Raw genomic sequence first — 15,934 nt, forward strand, 5'->3', positions numbered from 1 at the left:
CTCTCATTTTGTTTCATTTTTGAGATAGGGCTTCCCTGTGTAGCCCTGGCTCTGTAGACCAGGCTGGCCTCCAACTTCTAGAGATCCACCTGTCTCTGCCCCCTGAGTGCTGGTATTAAGAGTATGCACCACCTCTGCCCGGCTTCCCCTGAGTTTCCTAATGAGTTTTTGAATTTCAATTCTGTCTTCATTTCAGTTTGAGTTAGTTCTCTTCAATATTTCTATCTCCTTCTGGATTGCCTTCTTTATGTTTATATTTTCTTGGTCAGCATTCAGGCATTTATTGCTATTTTTTTTAAGTTTATTGAGCTGGTTGTACATTTTTTTTTAAAGTAAATCATTTTATTTTATGTGTATGGGTATTTTATCTGCTTTTTTTAAATCCTGTGTATACACAAGGAAGACAGAAGAAAGCATTAGTTCCCCCATGTAACTTGGGTTACAGTGATGCCTAAACAATGGTGCAGGCCAGTAAGGGCCCAAAAATTCAGCAGGCTGAGTCTGACCCCAGATGTAGGTGCTGGGTTACTGCCTATTGGGTATGGTGTAGGTGGGCTAGAATCCAGATGACTTATTAGACTGGACCAACACATAGGATATACAGAGTCAAGTCTGGATGTTGGGATCCATACAGGTATAACAACTGAATATCGCAACTGGTATTGCAAATCACAGGATGTGAAATTGAGACCAGTACTGGTGTAGGGAAGGTGAAGGCCAGACTGGTCAAACGCTGAAGATGTGCAGTGACAACAGTACCTGGCAAGGACCACCTGTAGTTGCAAAAATATAAAAACTAAAATGCTGTCTTTTATTCCCGGACTAGGTCCAGCACTGCAGTGCCCCAAGATATCTCATTGATCTCTTAATCTCAGTGCAAAGCCTCTTTTTTTTTTTTTAAATTAACTTGAGTATTTCTTATTTACATTTCGAATGTTATTCCCTTTCCCGGTTTCCAGGCAAACATCCCCCTAACCCTCCCCCTCCTTTTGCTTATGTGTTCCCTCCCCATCCTCCCCATTGCCCTTCCCCCAACAATCACGTTCACTGGGGGTTCAGTCTTGGCAGGACCAAGGGCTTCCCCTTCCACTGGTGCTCTTACTAGGCTATTCATTGCTACATATGAGGTTGGAGCCCAGGGTCAGTTCATGTATAGTCTTTGGGTAGTGGCTTAGTCCCTGGAAGCTCTGGTTGGTTGGCATTGTTGTTCATATGGGGTCTCAAACCCCTTCACGCTCTTTCAGTCCTTTCTCTGAGTCCTTCAACGGGGGTCCCGTTCTCAGTTCAGTGGTTTGCTGCTGGCATTCGCCTATGCATTTGCTGTATTCTTGCTGTGTCTCTCAGGAGAGATCTATATCCGGTCCTGTTGGCCTAGTGCAAAGCCTCTTACCTGCTTTGCTGCATCCCATATCATACTGCCGAAGGCCTCTCTCTGAGCCTGGTAGCAATCTCTCTACCTATCTAGTGCCCAAGGCATGTTTCCATGCCAGAAACATACATCCTAACTCTGTGGCAGCCGAGACCAGCTGCCCTACACTCCCTTACACTTAAATCTACATATGAAAGACAACACAACACAATAACCTTTGATCAAATTGATAAGATCTAATTGCCCACCTAAACATACAAAGCCCTGTACACATCCATCCCTTAAAAACATTTATAACAACCTGTAAGGGTACAGCATGGAATCTTAACGTCAGCTTCCATGTTGTCTCTGCAGTGATTTCTCTCCTTCCTCTCCTCTTTCATTCTGTCTCCTCCTCTTCCTTCAAACTTTTCTCCTGCCCATCCTTCTTGCTCGTCCAATGACAGGCCTCCTTCTATCTTGTATCTGCCTCACCTGTGACATCATCCCACACCCACCACGACCGGCCCAATGCCTTTGAAGTGCAACTCAGGTCAAGTGTGGGGACAGGGGAGTGTACAGCAGGTGAACTGCCTAAATTGGTTTGTCAGAAGCTTGTAACTAGGTCAAACCTGGGAGAATGGGAGAGGCTGGACTAACGTGCTGGGCCATCTCACAGGATCTGGTTTAGAAATCTTCATTCTCCTTCCTGAGTGCTCTGTTATAGGGATGTTCTACCATACCAACTGCCCCACTCCCCAATGCTATCACATATAAATTGTACAAAAAATAGCAGATTTCATTTTGACATTTTCATGTATACATGTAACATGCTTTCATATACATTGTGATTTTTGAAAGTCTTGGGTTTATTTTTATTTTGCTTTTTGCTTGGTTGGCTAGTTGGATAGGTGAAATGTCTTTTAATTAAAAATATTTATTTTGTGTGTGTATGAGTACTTTGCCTGTGTGGGTGTCTGGGCATCATGTTTTTTTCTGGTGCCTGCTGAAGCTAGAAGAGGGCTTGGGATCTATTGGAGATTGAGTTACAGATTGTTGTGAGCCAACAGGTAAGCGTTGGGAATCAAACCTGGCTTCTCTGGAATAGTAGCCAGTACTCTAAATTGCTGAGCCATCTCTCCAGCCTGCTTAATTTTATTTTATTTTATCTATTCTTTTTTTTCTTTGGTTTTTCAACTCAGAGTTTCTCTGTGTATTCTTTACTGTCCTGGAACTCACTCTGTAGAGTGGGCTAGCCTTAAACTCAGTGAGCCACCTGGTGCTGCCTCCCCAGTGCTGGGACCAACAGATTAGGAAAAGAGCTTTACCAATCCTACATCTGATAGCAGTTCCCGTTTTAATCAGATTATTTTCCTTTCTTTCTGCTTCCATACCCCTCCATCACTTTCCACCCTCTCTTTGTCTTCATGGTGGCCTTTCCCTTTTCCTGCTCCTGCCTCAACCCCAACCTCAACAGACTCAGCTGTGCACTACCTGCACCCTCAACACCCCCAGCCTTGAGATGTATTTCAGAGTTTAGATAAAGGTTTAAAATGCACATTGCTCATATGCCATTTAAACTAATGGCATATTTCTTAAAGAAAAATGAAAAATATCCAAATACAAAATAACCAAAATGTTTGTTTACAGAGTATTTTATAAATATAGTGGAAGAAATAGAATGTCTGTCCTGTGCATTCATCTCCGTGATCCAACAGCAGTGAAGTCACAACCCAGCTTATTTCCTGCATGGAAGTCATTGTGAGAAAATACTTTTCTCTGCTTACCATCATTCATTTGTCTTAATATTATAACTTTGGTGTGCATGTGTGATGCGTATGTGTGTGTGGGTGCATGTGTGTGTGTATGTTACATGTACTTGGGTATAACCGTTGAATGTCTGTATGCAGGTTAGAGATTTCCTCTATCTCTCATTGAACCCATTTCAGCTGGGTTGACAGGTTAAAAGCAAGGTGGAATCCACCTGTCTCTGTCACCCTGGCCTTACAGGCCAATGTCCAGCCTATATATTGTGAATGGAATTGAAACTCAGACTATAGGGATTTTATAGCAAGCCCTAGCCCACTGAGCATTCTCTTTCGCATCCACGGTGACAATTCAAAGATTATAGACATTTCCTTGCTAAGTCAGAATATTTAAAAAACGTTCTGTCCTGTTTATATTCATGTGGAGTAACAGAAACCGGTTGCTCTGTAGAAGAGAGAGGAGCTGATCTACTCAGATGGAAACCATTCCCATGGCTCTCTCCTTCCTTTTCTTCTGCCTTAGCTATCTCTAGTGAGTTGCTGCCAGCTATTTCCCAAAGGATAAGAGAAATTTGTGTTTTCAGGTGGGGCTAGCAAAGGCACGGCTTTACAAAAAGGTCTTGGCTGTCATTTACCCAGCTGCCTGTTTTTGTGCAGAGGCTGAAGACTGGTAGCCACAGAGCATGTCTGACCTCTAGGAAGATTTTACATCAATCCCCCCCAACTCCACTGTTTTTGATGAGAATAATGAGCAGCCGAGGGCTTGGCTCTTAAGGAGACACTTCTTCCCTGAGCACCACCTCTTTGTGTTTTAACTGTCTCAGTCGTGTGTACAATGGAGAGAATAGCCCAGGAGACCCTTTGGCTAAGCTGCTATTCCATCTGTCTTTGGTGAACCAGGAAAATCTGCGTTAGGTCTTGCCTTATGGCAAATTCAGATCTGCAGTTGTTGCTTTCCCACGCTTGCTTAAGCTTCTTTGCATATATCTATGGGTACGAAAAAAAGCCTGAGGGCCTCCTTCTGAGTGTGAGATACTTTTATTTATTGAGGCCCTCCGACCCTGCCTCTAGCAGATACAAACAAACAAACAAACAAACAAAAGACCTCTTGAACTGACGTCAACAGTGGATACCGGTTCATGAACAGGAGACAAGAAGGAGTATCAGAATGGCAAGTGTGTGCTCTGTCTCCTCCAGGGATGGGTGATATTTTGTAATTCTGGGGGATGGGAGTTTGGTACACTGACTTCTTGTATGATCTTTTAAAATTAATTGTTAAAAAGGAATTTAGTGGGGCAAAGTGACTGAACTTACCTGAAGATCAGTTTAAAGTTGTAACATGATTGGAAGAGTTGAGTAATTCTGATAAATTTGGAGGAGCTACTTAAAAGACAAATGTTAACTGGATCTTAGGAACATACTTGTAGAATGTGGTAGCCGTCACTTGCCTAGTGTCTTAGCATCATGTCTTGTTACCCTGCATCTAACTTTGGCTTGCCTTGATGTAGTCGTGCGACTTATTTACTTCCTGTGTCGATATCCAGGATTGATCTGAACAGTTCATGGGAATGGAAGACTTAAGTAAAATGAAACATGTTTATGGTTCTTAGTAATCCATGGCCTATGCTTCTTTTGGCTCCTAATCTTCCACCCAAATATAGAATGATCAGAATGTAGTGATAGTGAGAAGAGATAGCCTAACACTGACTTATGTAATTTGCCAAGTCCCTTCAGGCCCCCAAATTTGGGACTTCTAGTCAAGCAAAGCAAGATTCTTGGTTGGGTCTGGTGACATAGGCCCATAATCCCACCTATTCTGGATGCCGAGGTGAAGGCCAGTCTGGGTCATGGTGGTACTTTGACTGAGAATGGCCCCCCCATAGATGCATACTTTTGAGTTCTTAGTTATTAGAGAGTGGCATTACTTGAGAAGGATGGCCTTATTGAAGTGGGTGTGGCCTTGTTGGAGGAAGTATATCACTGGGAGTAGGCTTTGCTGTTTTGAAAACCCAAGCCAGGTCCAGTGTCATTTTCTTTTCCTAATGTCTACAGATCAAGATGTAGAACTCTCAGCTCCCTCTCTAGTGCCATGCCTGCCTTCAGGCCACCATGTTCCTCACCATGATGATAATAGACTAACCCTCTGAGACTATAAGCAAGAACCAATTTAAAGCTTTCCTTTGTAAGAGTTGCTGCAGGCATGGTGCTCTTCATATCAACAGACCACTGACTGAAACAGTAATTTAGTGAGACTGTCCTTTTAAGAATTTTTTTTATCAATTTTTGAGAATTTAATATTTTGATACGTTTCATCCCTACCACCCACCAACTCCTTGAGAACCTGTCTTAAAGCAAAACATAGGAAAGGGTTTCAGTGTGCTTGGAATAGAAAAAAACAGTAAACATACTAAGCTGAGGTAAATGCTATTATATGCTCTAGATTTAAGCACAGGAATTCAGAGACAGACACCCCTGAGGAAAGAACCGTAGTGTGATCCTAATGCTTGTGTGCAAGCTTCTTCTTTTTATCCCTAGGTATATAAACTATTAACAGCAAAGGCCCAGAGCTTCATTTCTTTTCGGATACACCCACAGTACAGCCCCTGCAGCCTGTGGTCTTGTGTGCTGACTGCTGACATGAAGGCCCCAAAAGTGGCTCAGCTCCCAGCCCCCTATGGGCTTGAATTCTCTTCAGCGGCTCCAGGTCCTCAGACAGCTTGTTGTCTAGACCATTGGCCAGAACCTAACTGCACTTCCCATCCTTCACATCCTTCTGTCTGTTCAGGAACCAGTCTGGGATCGTGTACTGTCATGGGTTCTGCATGATGGTGATCACACGCTCTACCTCATCCTCGTGAGTTCTCCAGCCCTCTTGGTGAGGTCAATGTCTGCTTTCCCCAACACCACATGAGCATATCTCCGCCCCATACCCTTAATGGCAAAGGCTATTTTCCTCCGCTAGTCGATGTTGGTGTTGAGTACCTGCAAAATGTGCTGGAACTTCTCGGGGACCACTAGAGACGTGCGGCAGCACAAGCAGTGGCATGTGGGCCTCCTGTGAAAGAGCATATACAAGCTTCTTAAGAAAGACAATCACACTACAGTGTTTTAACAATAATGTCTACACATATTCACACATATATATACACAAATGTGCATGCATGCAAACCCCACAAGTGTACTCATGTACACACACACACACACATACACACACACACCATTTTGTGCCTTTTAAAATTACATTGCTCAAAAGATGTAATTTGCAACCAGGTTCAAAGACTAAGCAAAGTTTAGAAGTACAGTTTACAACTTAAATGAGATGTTTTACACATTGCTATTATTATCTTAAGTAATTGCCTAATCAGGCATGGTGGTGCATGCCTATAATCTGAGCCCTTAGAAGTAGAGGCAGGGAGCTAGAGAGACAGTTCAGCAGTTAAGAGCACTGACTGCTCTTCCAGAACTCCTATGTTTGATTCTTAGCACCCATTGATAATTTACTAACCATCTATAACTTCAGTTTGACAGAACCTGATGCCCTCTTTTGACCTCCACAGGCATGCGGTACATAGATGTACTTAATTTTCATAACCATAAAATAAAAATTTAAAAGAGAAAGGAGGAGAGAGAAGAATGAGGAGGAGAAGGAGGGGGAAGAGGAAGAGGAGGAAGAGGAGGAGAAGGAAATGCAGGAGGATCAGGAGTTCAAGGTCATCCTCTATTATTTGACTACTCAGTGAATTCCAACCCACCCTGGGCTACTGGAGAGCCTGCCAAGCATGAAAACAATCCATCTCCTCAAACATCAAAGAAAAAGCACATTTTCTGTTCTTTTTTTCTTTTCCTTCCTTCCTTCCTTCCTTCCTTCCTTCCTTTCTTTCTTTCTTTCTTCCTTTTTCCTTCCTTCCATCCGAATCCCATTCTGTGCATCTTTTGGTTATATCCGCCGAATCACTTTGTACACTCTGAGGCTGGGTTTGAACTGCCCAGACAAAAATTCACCTTTTATCAAAGAATGACCCAAAGCTTTCAGAGAGGAAAAAATTACTATTTAAGTATTCAAAGATTCTGGTAGTAAAATTTTATGTGATGACTTTTATGAGACGGGACAAAGCCTGTGTTTGTCATTGTGGGAAGTAAAACCACCAAGGAAGCTAGTTTAGATAGAATTGATTTGAGAGGAATGACTTGGGCAACTCTCTGCTCCCTGCCAGATTCCTGGCCTATGGCTCTACATCTGTGGTCATACAGTTCTTCAAAGATTCGGTAGCCAAAGCTTCTTCCCAGACATTCCTCCCTTCAAAAGTTATTTAATCTCGGGTCCACCCTGAGAAGTGGTGGCATACAGTACAGTATGCATATATTTTCCATAATGAATAGTCAATAAATGATATGCATAGATGTGGCTCCCCCGTGCCCCCCCCACCCCACCATGGGGAACGTGCAGAAGGTCTTCCCCTACAGGGCGACAGCTAAATCTCCTACAGAAGGCCTCTCTGTGCTTCAAGGCTGCCTCCACCCAGCTGAGGACAATCACTGCTGAGTTAGGCTGGAGCTTCCCTTTCACCTGGCCCCAGGCTAGAAGCTGTCACCAGTTCACTGTCCCTGACTCCGTTTTCCAGAACCAACTCCAGCTTCTCCTTCATCTCAGACTGACTTCTTGAGTACACTTGTTTTACCTTGGAACCCATCTTTTTTTTTCTTCCATCTTTATTAACTTGAGTATTTCTTATTTACATTACAAATGTTATTCCTTCCTTTCTGGGCTTTCAACATCCCCCTAGTCCTCCCCTTCTCTCTGGGTGTTCCCCCCCCATCCTCCCCCATTACCACCTCCCCAACAATCCCCTAGTTCACTGGGGTTCAGTCTTAGCAGGACCCAGGGCTTCCCTTCCACTGGTGCTCCACTAGGCTATTCATTGCTACCTATGAGGTCAGAGTCCAGGGTCAGTCCATGTATAGTCTTTGGTAGTGGCTTAGTCCCTGGAAGCTCTGGTTGGTTGGCATTGTTGTTCATATGGGGTCTCAAGCCCCTTCAAGCTCTTTTCAGTCCTTTCTAAGATTCTTCAACGGGGGTCTCGTTCTCCAGTTTAGTGGTTTTAATGATGGCATTAGCCTCTGTATTTGCTGTATTCTGGCTGTGTCTCTGAGGAGAGATCTACATCCGGTTCCTGTCGGCCTGCACTTCTTTGCTTCATCCCTCTTATCTAATTGGGTGGCTGTATATGTATGGGCCAAACGTGGGGCAGGCTCTGAATGGGTGTTCCTTCTGCCTCTGTTCTAAACTTTGCCTCCCTATTCCCTGCTAAGGGTTTTCTTGTTCCCCTCTTAAAGAAGGAGTGAAGCATTCACATTTTGGTCATCCACACTTCTTGAGTTTCATGTGTTCTGTGCATCTAGGGTAATTTGAGCTAAATCCACTTATCAATGAGTGCATACCATGTATGTTTTTCTGTGATTGGGTTAGCTCACTCAGGATGATATTTTCCAGTTCCATCCATTTGCCTATGAATTTCATAAAGTCATTGTTTTTGGTAGCTGAGTAATATTCCATTGTGTAGATGTACCACATTTTCTGTATCCATTCCTCTGTTGAAGGGCATCTGGGTTCTTTCCAGCTTCTGCTGTTATAAATAAGGCTGCTATGAACATAGTGGAGCATGTGTCTTTGTTATATGTAGGGGCATCTTTTGGGTATATGCCCAAGAAAGGTATAGCTGGGTCCATAGGGGTTCAGGGAACCCACCTTTTTTCATATATGAAGTTTCTGGTGGTGAGTTGGAAGTATGCTATGCCTGCATTACCATGTGACATTAAAGGCACAGACAGCTGGGAAGATAGCGAATGTTCCCTTTCCAGGACCAGTGTTCTTTGCAATGAACTTCTCTAACAACCATCTGGATCTCGGAATTTAGCTTCTGCTTGCCAAAGTTTATGCAATGAAGCGGGGGTTTGTAATCAAATATGCTGGTAAAATGCTACATCAGATACTATTGTCTTAGAATTCATACTGCGTATTAATGTACTAAGGTCTTTGAGAAATCCTGCACTAAAGACCCTGCCCCTCTGCATTTGATTTGGGGTTTACAAGGCTTATTTAACCTTGGAAGCTACAGGTTGTCCTTGTTTATTAATACCTTTTGGGATTCATGTTCAAAAGAATGCGCTTGTCTTTTAACCTGTGATGAATTTTATATCTGGTGTTAATTAGTTAACAAAAAGAACCCACAGGTATGAAGGCTGAAGAGAAATGTAAAATATATGTTATCTCAGGTTACCACATATAGCTCATAGAGCTTTTGGTGCTGACATTCTTTGAATTTTTTTTTTTTTTTATGTTTCATTATGGACGTGGAATGAAAGCAGGCTGTGGCAGAGAGCCAACACTGAAACGTTATCTATTAAGTTACCATTAACTTAGGTCTGTCGTGATGGAAGAACAGCCAGTTAGAAACAAACAAACAACATGTCATTAATAGTATAATTATTTGATGGGCTTCAAGCTTCTGCTTCCACAGGGTTTTATTGTGGCACCATTTAATCCAAAGCTTTTTAGGGGCAAGACTCCATATCTTCTTAGGACATTAACATATGATAACCTAGGTGATTACATTGTCTTATACAGATCTCTTATCCAAGGAGTGCTCTGGATTGATTGTAGTATTGATTGTAGTATGTTTAGTTTCTGCTGGATGGAACTTATATTCTCAGCTGGACAAGAATGACAGGGCCATTGTTGTCTCCCCCCCCCCCCGTGTGCCTTCTGCCCAGCTCTGGGTCACCATATTGTCATTGCTGCTTCTGCCCTACAGAGGTACCGACCACAATTTCTGTTCACTCCGATTAAGTTTATCACAAGTTTATGAACAACTGCTCTTTGTCCAACATTAGGTTAAGATGAAGGAAATGGAGATGACACAATTCTGTGATCTTTTAAAGTGAATTATATAAAAGGAAACAGGCAAACAAATGGATCATTTGAAGATAAGGTGGTAGATGATGATACAGCAGTTCATCAGAGATAAGAATAACAGGTGAAGCAGTTCAGGAAGCTTTCCTGGGGACAATAATGAGTCTGGAATGACACGTGAGAAATATGCACCGCCCTCACCCTGGCAAGGCTCAGGAGACAGCGCAGAATACGGAGTGTAAAGAATATAAGAGGGGAACAAGAATACCCTTGGGAGGGGATAGAGAGGCAAAGTTTAGAACAGAGGCTGAAGGAACACCCATTCAGAGCCTAACCCACATGTGGCCCATACATAGACAGCCACCAATCTAGATAAGATGGATGAAGCAAAGAAGTCCAGGCTGACAGGAACTGGATGTAGATCTATCCTGAGAGACACAGTCAGAATATGGCAAATACATATGTGAATGCCAGCAGCAAACCACTGAAATGGGAATGGGACCCCCATTGAAGGAATCAGAGAAAGGACTGGAAGAGCTTGAAGGGGCTTGAGATCCCATATGAACAACAATGCCAAGCAACCAGATCTTCCAGGGACTAAGCCACTACCCAAAGACTGACCCTGGGCTCCAACCTCATAGGTAGCAATGAATAGCCTAGTAAGGGCACCAGTGGAAGGGGAAGCCCTTGGTCCTGCCAATACTGAACTCCCAGTGAACGGGATTGTTGGGGGGAGGGCGGTAATGGGGGGAGGATGGCGAAGGGAACACCCATATAGAAGGGGAGAGGGAGGGGTTAGGGGGATGTTGGCCTGGAAACAGGGGAAAGGGAATAACATTTGTAATGTAAATAAGAAATACCCAATTTAATAAAGGTGAAAAACAAAGAAAAGAAAAAAAGAATATAAGAGCAGGAGGGTTTGGAGGAGCAGTGTGAAACAGAATCTTCTGGATATGACATGGCCATTATACTCATGAACTTATAAAGCCATGGAGACCTGTGCAAGACCAGTCAGTCGTCATGCTAGCATGTATGGGGGAGGGGCTGTGATGTGCAATCCCTAGCTGAGGAGCTGTCAGCTGGCAGTTGCCTACTGGAGGAGGGAGAGCTATTTTTCTTCAGGAGTGTGACTGCTGCTGGATTGCCCGTATTCAGGTGGATGTCCTCACACTCATGTGCATACAGGGAGCACAAATTGATTTCAGTAGCCTATGAAAATATAAGAGGACATGAAGATGTGAGGAAGTGTTGGGGGATAAGGGGAAGGAATTAGGGTGGATACGATAATGATACACTGAATACACGTATGCATTTGCCAAGGAATAAATAAAAAATATCCGAAATAATAAGTGAATGATTTGGGGCCCTCTGTTGAGGGCACATTTTCTAGGTAGAAGATAGAACGAGCTGTTGCTATTTGGTGCAGTAGAAGTATGGCCTTTGCTGGTAAGGGTGGCAGGAGCAGCACCCCTGAATCCTGTTTGCAGAGTGACTTGATTCTTCTTTCTGAAGAGTGGCAGCCTCCTTTATTTATGCTAGGACCCAACTGCAGCAAGGAGGAAAGTAACCCTGTCATCTAAGTCCCATGGGGCATGCTCAAAGTGGGGTCGGTGAAGTCCCCCAGTCCCCTGGGATATTTCCCCATTTTCCCTCTGTACTTGAGCCAGCTGTACTTTACATGACGACTGTTCTTATTATATTATATAGCAAGTTGTGGAGCACACAGAAAGCACTGTTGTATAGTCACATGCTCTACGGAGAGATCCCGATGACAGCACTAAGAAGTCATCTGCACAGTTTAACCATGGTCTCACAGGTGTCTTTCTCATGGACAGACCCCACCTTTGATGCTGGATGCATGTTATTAAATAACATAGAGAGCTTCTTGTTGCTCTGTGCCCAGTGGCAAGGGAGAATTGATACAACAATTGTGATGTTGTCACAAACAGAAAGGAACTCTGCCATGGGGGAAAGTCTGATTAATAATGCTATTTTCAAGTACAAGTGTGAGCAAAGAAAGTATTTCCAAAGAGGATACTGGGATAGATGCGAATTATTCTGCAGCCACACAGATATCCTATTATAAAGAAAAGATAACCTATTATAAAGGCCAGAATTGTTGTGCAAAGCCTACCTTACAAATGGTCACTTTTATGTGTGAGTACAATTTCTAATAATAAAAAAGCAATTTTGTAAGAGATTAAGTTCTTTATCTAAGTCTGGGAATATTTTAACTTAGGGCTCCATCTGTCAGGAGGGGAGCTGTAGTGTGGATTCTCAGGGGTTAGGCAACTCTGCCAGAAGCTCACCAACTGCAGCTTGTGACAAATGGCTGACCCCTAAGGCCACCAACCCTGGCTGCCTGGTGTTCTGCTGGGCCCCTGCCTAGTAGTTCTTATTCTCTCACCTCGAACTAGACCACTCTTCTAGCCTGAGGCAGGTATTTTCATTATGATCCATAATTAAGTTGAATAGACTTTGTAATTGAACAAGCATCATACACCGGGGACTTGTGATAGGCTTAGCTCATCAGGATTTCAGAGGGCTGTGTGAGGGAGAGGGAATGGTGGGGGCTGGCATCACTTGTTCACTTTTACAGACATTTGTTGACACAGATAAGGCATCAGTCTGTTTTCAGAGACTAGGATTTCAGTTCTCTGTAGTACGAATTACGAACAGTGGTGGCTAAAACCAAACTTCCTGATCTGCGAGATGAGCTTCCTTGTATGTTGTTTATGAAGCAAGCTGTTCTTGTGTCAGGATGCTCTTCTCTGCAGGTTTCATGGACACCAGGACTTAAATGGAATGAGACAGTCTCTGTCTGGGTAGAGACGTGTGGTGAGGGCAGGGAAGAGGCAAAGCTACATGTCTTTGCCCTCTTCCCCAGGCTAATTATTGCTTACATTTTCCATCAATCAAATCCTTAGCCAGTTCACCAGTGACCGATGAGACACTTTCCAGTGAGGCTGCCACTCAAAATACTGTGAGCAATGAATAAAGTTTAATGAATTGCTTAGTCAAGGGAGAAAGAAATAAAGGATGCATAGTGAGTGAGGTGAACAGATTTATTGTTGCTAGATCAATATGATTTTCTTTATAATACACAAGAGGTAGCATAAATCATCCCGATAGAGGAAGATGTATTTAGGATGTGGGCTAATTTAGATTTCAAGTTTGCACATTTGTATTACAAGAGGGCATCGTACCATACTTTCTTCATTTAGAGCCCTTGGTAAGTGTTTCTTATTACTTGAGTGCTGGCAAATAATTATTTTATCTCTAAAATATAGTTTGATATCAAGACACATGTGCATCAGTTAAAAAACAGTATGAAAAATGACCATGACTGAAGCAGACTCATGAGAGAGGCAGAGGGTGGCTGAGGAGACTGGTGGGTTTTGGTCACTGTATTATTTAGCTTTCTTTTGCTGTAATATAAAACCCAGGACAATAGATTTAAATGTAAGAAATATGTATCTTGTCTTACAGTTTCAGGTGTTCCAGTTCTTAGACATAGTTCTGTTGCATTAGGCCTAAAGCAGCATAGCTCACCATGGTATAAGTTTACATTGGAGGGGACCATTTATATCATGGCAGCTGAGAAGCCAAAAAGAGAGAAGGAGGAGGGACCATGGTCATGCTATCCCTTTTCATAGGCATTCCCCAAATGACCTAACCTCCTTTCATGCGGCCCTACCTCCTAAAATTCTCGTCAGCTCTCAACAATACCACAGGCCAGTGACAAGCCTGTGCCACACAGACTGTTGGGAAAATTCCAAATTCAAATGTTGCAGCCCCAGTGGGATGGGGGAGTTCAAACAAGTATGAACTCCAGGGTGGCTGGGAGCCCAGTTTGAACAACATTGCATGAGTTTTTTTCAGGTGAAGGGATCATAGCAAGCCACTGGTCAAAGAGTGAGGCAGTAGAGTTCCGGGTGTGAACCATCCATAAGGTGGAGATACCAGGCAGGTCCTGGCTGTGGTTTTAGAAATGATGAAGAGCTGATGTGACACAGGCTGGTGAAGAATATGACTAGAGAAGGATCATATGTTGTCTGTGAAGGTCTGGAAAATCTTGGATGCGGAATTAAATGTTGATAGGGAATTTGGGGAACATATAAGAGGTACCTCTACGTTATAAGTAATGGAGTTACAATTAAGGTAGCTCAAAAATTGAAATCGATAGCAAAGCCTTACAAATAACATCTGTGCCAGGAAATGTTTAGGAGTTTCCTCTATAGTTACATGAGTGATTCTAATTATCACAAACCAATGGACAAAGCCCTCGTGTCCTCTGATGTGTGCTTTTAGGACTGGGTCCTTTTGAAAACCTAGAATCTGTAATGGCTTAAGAAGTTCTCTGCTTTCATTTAACAGAGCACACACAGAATATTTATGACTTATAATAGGGACTTTGCAAAAATGGTACAGTGTGTGGGGATAGAGGTGGCAACTGTGGTAGTTGTTTCATAGGACACGTGCATGTCAAATCACGTTGTGTGTCGAGAATACACAGGCTTTGTATTTATCAGTTAGACCTCAATAAAACTGAGGAAAATTTCTCAAGAGATATGAGTTATCCAAGCAAATTATGGAGATTGCTTGTAGTAGTGCTGGAGAAGAATGAGTAGAAAATGTCAGTGTAACCATGTAGATTAGTATCCATCTGTGTGTTTTCTCTCGGGAATTCCTGCTTGTGCTGCCCTGACAGTACAGCTACTAAAGAGAATGCTTTCTGTTAGAAATCCATAATCCAGGCAGAGCACGGAAAGAATGCACATCATCTATTTAGGATCAGTCCCCAAAACCTAGGCCAGTCTAGGTCTTCTGTTAGTTAACCCAAGAGATTTGAGCTTTCTTTTTGTGATCTTTATGACTTGTTATGCCGTTAGTGTATCATTGGGCAGCTCAGGAAGCAATTTCATCATGCATAATTAATTCCGTACTACTTTACAAAACACACCGTGCTTTAACTTCCAGTGGTCCGGGGTTGCAGGCACTGTAAGGCATGATTGTACAAATGGCTACAGCACACACTGCATGCATTTTAGTCTGCGAGTCCCAGCATGGACTGAAGAGCAGGTGGTGAATTTCTTATACAAAATTTAATAGCCAATTTCTGTACCTATTCTTACCGAAATGTCGACAATCATAGGACTCTTCTGATTCTCATTGCAATGTAAATTTATATATTGTAATATTTGTTTTGAAAATTTATATACTGGCTCACCATATGAACATGTTCTCATTGCCTACTTGGGCCTTTGAGCAATTTGCAGTCTTTTGTTAGCAAATAAAGGCCCTCAGAGCCTCCTATTTTGAGCCCAAGTTTACCAGCTGCTATCCACTACTGGGCCTCATTAGGGGCCTGCTGCTCTGCTGAGAACCACACCACATGCTACACCCTCTCTTGTCTACATATTAGCCTGTTGCTGCTCTTTAAATTACCTGATACAAAGGCTTGCTCTATTTCTCCACAGAGAGCTCCCACTCCTGTCCAGTTTGAAGAGCCTCTATATCATGATCTCTCAAACTAATTAAGGTTCGTAGGCAGGCCACAGGTTGCTATAAAGGAACCTTCCTGAAGCCTGATACCTATGAGTGTTTTCTTTTTCCTTTTCCCCCCTCTCCTCATACCCTTCCTTTTCTTCTTTTGCAGAAAATTACTACTGCTGTATCTTGTGCTCAAAAGCCCACTTTTAAAATGCAAAAAGGCTTCCTTTTATTGATCGAGAGGTGTGCGGCATTGCACAATTCAAAAAATATGAATTAAGATATTTGAAATAAAAATATATTTACAAGGGCTAGGCTAGTAAATAGCTGGAAAAGCATTTCCAGAAATAACAGATCGGACCCAGGATTTATGCTGATTAGCAGCTAATTTGGTAATTTATATTTTTTAAACAAAAA

At 42.7% G+C, this 15,934-nt stretch overlaps 1 pseudogene; it reads right to left on the reverse strand.

Moving 5' to 3' along the window:
• Positions 1 to 5,683: 5,683 nt before the first annotated feature.
• On the reverse strand, positions 5,684 to 6,183 carry LOC116901396 (annotated as a pseudogene).
• Between the last annotated feature and the right edge of the window lie 9,751 nt (positions 6,184 to 15,934).

The sequence above is a fragment of the Rattus rattus genome, chromosome 1 (assembly GCF_011064425.1).
Source record: "Rattus rattus isolate New Zealand chromosome 1, Rrattus_CSIRO_v1, whole genome shotgun sequence".
In the NCBI taxonomy this organism is placed as follows: domain Eukaryota; kingdom Metazoa; phylum Chordata; class Mammalia; order Rodentia; family Muridae; genus Rattus; species Rattus rattus.